Here is a 5000-nt window from a genome sequence, read left to right as displayed (position 1 = left end):
AGTACGTGTGGGTAAATGGTTAACCAGTTAGCAGGCAGGGCAGCCGGCCGGTAATTGGAGTCGACCGCCCGGCCATAGGGCTGCAGTTAGGTGCCGACCAGCCCAGCAGCTCCAGGGGCGAAGTGCATGTGGGTAAATGATTAACCAGTTAGCAGGCAGGGCAGCCGGCCGGTAATTAGAGCCGACCTCCCGGCCATACGGGTGCAGTTAGGTGCCGGCCAGCCCAGCAGCTCCTGGGGCTAAGTACATGTGGGTAAATGATTAACCAGTTAGCAGGCAGGGCAGCCGGCCGGCAATTAGAGCCGCCCGCCCGGTGATAAGGGTGCAGTATAGCGGCAGACCAGCCCAGCAGCTCCAGGGGCTGAGTACATGCTGGCAGGCAGGGCAGCCGGCCCGCCGGTAATTAGAGCCGACCTCCCGGCAACAAGGGTGCAGTTAGGTGCCGGCCAGCCCAGCAGCTCCAGGGGCTAAGTACATGTGGGTAAATGATTAACCAGTTAGCAGGCAGGGCAACCGGCCGGTAATTAGAGCCGACCTCCCGGCCATACGGGTGCAGTTAGGTGCCGACAGGCCCAGCAGCTCCAGGGGCTAAGTACATGTGGGTAAGTGGTTAACCAGTCAGCAGGCAGGGCAGCCGGCCGGCAGTTAGAGCCGCCCGCCCGCTCATCAGGGTGCAGTTAGGTGCAGAACAGCCCATCAGCTCCAGGGGCTAAGTACATGTGGGTAAATGATTAACCAGTTAGCAGGCAGGGCAGCCGGCCGGTAATTGGAGCCGCCCGCCCGGTGATAAGGGTGCAGTTAGGTGCCGACAGGCCCAGCAGCTCCAGGGGCTAAGTACATGTGGGTAAATGGTTAACCAGTCAGCAGGCAGAGCAGCCGGCCCGCAATTAGAGCCGCCCGCCCGCTAATCAGGGTGCAGATAGGTGCAGAACAGCCCATCAGTTTCCAGGGTCTAAGTACATGTGGGTAAATGGTTAACCAGTTAGCAGGCAGGGCAGCCGGCCGGTTAATAGAGCCGGCCGCCTGTCCGCCCGCTACTAAGGGTGCTGTTAGGTGCAGAACAGCCCATCATTTTCCAGGGGATAAGTACATGTGGGTAAATGGTTAACCAGTTACCAGGCAGGGCAGCCGGCCGGTAATTACAGCCGCCCGCCCCCTAATAAGGGTGCAGTTAGGTGCAGGACAGCCCATCAGTTTCCAGGGGCTAAGTACATGTGGGTAAATGGTTAACCAGTTAGCAAGGCAGGGCAGCCGGCCGGCCGGTAATTAGAGCCGGCCGCCTGTCCGCCCGCTAATAAGGGTGCAGTTAGGTGCAGAACAGCCCATCAGTTTCCAGGGGCTAAGTACATGTGGGTAAATGGTTAACCAGTTAGCAGGCAGAGCAGCCGGCCGGCAATTAGAGCCGCCCGCCCGCTAATCAGGGTGCAGTTAGGTGCAGAACAGCCCATCAGCTTCCAGGGGCTAAGGACATGTGGGTAAATGGTGAACCAGTTAGCAGGCAGAGCAGCCGGCCGGCAATTAGAGCCGCCCGCCCGCTAATCAAGGTGCAGTTAGGTGCAGAACAGCCCATCAGCTCCAGGGGCTAAGTACATGTGGGTAAATGGTTAACCAGTTAGCAGGCAGGGCAGCCGGCCGGTAAATAGAGCCGGCCGCCTGTCCGCCCGCTACTAAGGGTGCTGTTAGGTGCAGAACAGCCCATCATTTTCCAGGGGATAAGTACATGTGGGCAAATGGTTAACCAGTTAGCAGGCAGGGCAGCCGGCCGGCAATTACAGCCGCCCGCCCGCTAATAAGGGTGCAGTTAGGTGCAGAACAGCCCATCAGTTTCCAGGGGCTAAGTACATGTGGGTCAATGGTTAACCAGTTAGCAGGCAGAGCAGCCGGCCGGCAATTACAGCCGCCCGCCCGCTAATCAGGGTGCAGTTAGGTGCAGAACAGCCCATCAGCTTCCAGGGGCTAAGGACATGTGGGTAAATGGTCAACCAGTTAGCAGGCAGGGCAGCCGGCCGGCCGGTAATTAGAGCCGGCCGCCTGTCCGCCCGCGAATAAGGGTGCAGTTAGGTGCAGAACAGCCCATCAGTTTCCAGGGGCTAAGTACATGTGGGTAAATGGTGAACCAGTTAGCAGGCAGGGCAGCCGGCCGGCCGGTAATTAGAGCCGGCCGCCTGTCCGCCCGCTAATAAGGGTGCAGTTAGGTGCAGAACAGCCCCTCAGTTTCCAGGGGCTAAGTACATGTGGGTCAATGGTTAACCAGTTAGCAGGCAGAGCAGCCGGCCGGCAATTAGAGCCGCCCGCCCGCTAATCAGGGTGCAGTTAGGTGCAGAACAGCCCATCAGTATCCAGGGGCTAAGTACATGTGGGTAAAGGGTTTACCAGTTAGCAGGCAGGGCAGCCGGCCGGCCGGCAATTAGTGCCGACCTCCCGGCAACAAGGGTGCAGTTAGGGCGCCGACCAGCCCAGCAGCTCCAGGGGCTAAGTATATGTGAGTAAATGGTTGACCAGTTAAGCAGGCATGGCAGCCGGCCGGTAAGCGGAGCGTCCCGCCCCGTAATACGGGTGCAGTTAGCTGCAGAACACACCGGCAGGTCCAGGGACGAAGTAGTGGACGGGGAAACGGTTAACCAGTTAACAGGCAGGGCAGCCGTACGGGCAGTAGAGCCGCCCGCCCCGTAATACGGGTGCAGTTCGCGGCAGACCAGCCCCGCAGCTCAAAAGTCTAAGTGGAGAACGGGGAACCGGTTGACCGGTGAGCCGAAGCATGCCAGCAGGCAGGGAAGGTGCAAAAAGGGCCGATAAGACCGAACCGGCACGACTAACAGGCTGCCGGGGGCGGGTTCCCAGCAAACCAGGTGAGGGGGCGTGGCCGGAGGCCGCGCAGCAGAGCCGCCCGCCCGTGAGTACGGTTAGAGGCAGCAGCGGGCTTCCCCAGCTGGGCAGAAGCCGAAGTGCAGGGAGCGAAATGGTTAACCAGCGAGCAGGCAGCATTCCGGCAGGGCTGGAGGGCGAAAAACGGCGTAAAATAACGGACCGGCAGGAGGAAATGGCTGCCGGGGGGCGGACCCAGAGCCCCCACGTGAGGGGGCGGTTCGGGAGGCAGAGCCGCGCATGCGCGGTTGGAAAACGCGTCACGTCGGAGCAGGGTGAAATCATTAACCAGTCGGCCGCTTCGACGTCGGCTGGCCGGGCCGAGGAGGGTCGGACCGGGGAAAGGTTCCCGGTTTCGTGTCCGTCGGGTGGTCCCGAGTGCGGCAGGAAAAAATCCGGAATCCTGGGAGCCTTTTTTAAAAAAGAACCGGTCCGGGATGGGGTCGGATTTGGAAGCGTTTGCGGGGCCTAGGCGCCTCTTCGTCGGCATGACTACCGGACGGTCACCCGCCGATCGGCATTTGCGATTTGTTGGCTGGGGAGGTTGGCGGGGTACCTGCAGAATAGTAGGAGGTGGCAAATCGAGAATCGGTCGACATCGCCAAGTGCCTTCTCGAGCCTCCAGGTCTGCAGGGACCGACCCAGGCTGCCCCCAAACCGACCGCGAGGCCGTGCCGGGCGGCCATTTTTGGCCATTTTCGGCATTTTTCGCGTCTTTCGGTAGGTCACGGAAAGCGGCGGCCTGAAGCCCGGGCGTGCCCGGGGAAGGCTCCCCTTCGCCCGCGGGACCGGATTTGCCCCGGAAACGTCCCGAAGCCGGCCGGGAAGGCGGTTTCGAGGGCGAAGCACCTCCGATTGCCTTCGCAAGGCCGGGGAAAGTGGCCCCTGGGCCCGGGAGAGCAAAATCCGTGCGAGGACGGAAGCCCATGAGGTCAGATCCGAGGCTCTTACCCGGCGCCCGGTGGGGGTATTCCCGCAAAGAGCAGCGAGTGCGCCCGGCGACGGGTCAAGTTGCAATTTCTGGCATGCCACTCCTGGAGCTGGTTCATGAGTTCCCCTCGGAAGTCCCGATGAGGAAAGGGCAAAATGGCGTTTTGCGGGCTTTGGGGCCTCTTCGTCGGTAGGACTACCGCCCGACCTTACGGTTGGAATTGTCGGCAGGGGAGGTTGGCGGGGTACCTGCAGAATAGTAGGAGGTGGCAAATCGAGAATCGGTCGACCTCGCCAAACGCCTTCTCGAGCCTCCAGGTCTGCAGGGACCGACCCAGGCTGCCGCCAAACCGACCGAGAGGCCCTGCCGGTGGCCATTTTTGGCCATTTTCGGCATTTTTCGCCTCTTTCGGCCGGGATGGAAAAGCGGCGGCCTGAAGCCCGGGCCTGCCCGGGGAGGCCTCCTAATCGCCCGGGGGACCGGATTTGCCCCGGTGAGAGCCCCCGAAACGTCCCGAAGCCGGCCGGGAAGGCGGCCAAGGGCGAAGCACCTCGGCTTGCATTCGCTGGCCGTGCAAAGTGGCCTCCGGGCCCGCGAGACAATGCAGGGTGCCCTCGGTGTGCCCCTGAGAAATGGTTAACCAAACGAAGGACAGTGCGCCTCGGATTGCATTGGCAGGCCGTGCAAAGGGGCCACCGGGCCCGCGAGACGTTACAGATTGCCCTCGGTGTGCCCCTGAGAAATGGTTAACCAATTGGACTTAGTCTCTGGCAGAGAGGCAAAGTGTTTTCAAGAGAAATGGTTAACCAATTGGACTTAGTCTCTGGCAGAGAGGCAAAGTGTTTTCCAGAGAAATGGTTAACCAATTGGACTTAGTCTCTGAACGGCAGGCAAATTGTGGCCTTGAGAAATGATTAACCAATTGGACTTAGTCTCTGGCGGAGAGGCAAAGTGTTTTCTCGAGAAATAATTAACCAATGAGGCCAATGGACCTCGGGTTGCATTGGCAGGCCGGGCAATGTGGCTCTTGGGCCCGCGAGAGCAAAATCCGTGCACAGACGGAAGTCCATGAGGTCAGATCCGAGGCCTTTACCCGGCACCCGGTGGGGGTATTCCCGCAGAGAGTAGCGAATCTGCCCGGCGACGGGTCAAGTTGCAATTTCTGGCATGCCACTCCTGGAGCTGGTTCATGAGTTCCCCTCGG

The sequence above is a fragment of the Cetorhinus maximus genome, unplaced genomic scaffold (assembly GCF_964194155.1).
Source record: "Cetorhinus maximus unplaced genomic scaffold, sCetMax3.hap1.1 HAP1_SCAFFOLD_2320, whole genome shotgun sequence".
Classification (NCBI taxonomy): Eukaryota; Metazoa; Chordata; class Chondrichthyes; order Lamniformes; family Cetorhinidae; genus Cetorhinus; species Cetorhinus maximus.
The sequence above is the reverse complement of the archived record's forward strand: the minus strand, read 5'-3'. Positions refer to the sequence as shown.